Genomic DNA, 301 nt, shown 5'->3' with positions numbered 1-301 from the left:
AACTATAATGATCAATTAAATAGTATGTTCATTATCTGTCATCCTTAATTGATCATTACAGTGAGTATGTCCACCATCTACCTACTACTCATTCAAAATTTCATGATTTTCTTTGCATTATATTTTGTATGAATTTGTATTATAATAACATCATTCGTATTTTGATAATGTCACTCATTCGAAAAAAATATTAATCGGATAGATAAACATCATATTTTTGTACATTTAATTGAAAATGTGAATATATTTTGTAGTGATATTTTATTTTGTGAAAATTTAAATATTATTATTGTTATTTTAA

The sequence above is a fragment of the Arachis ipaensis genome, chromosome B06 (assembly GCF_000816755.2).
Source record: "Arachis ipaensis cultivar K30076 chromosome B06, Araip1.1, whole genome shotgun sequence".
NCBI lineage: Eukaryota > Viridiplantae > Streptophyta > Magnoliopsida > Fabales > Fabaceae > Arachis > Arachis ipaensis.
This window is presented reverse-complemented; position numbering follows the sequence as displayed.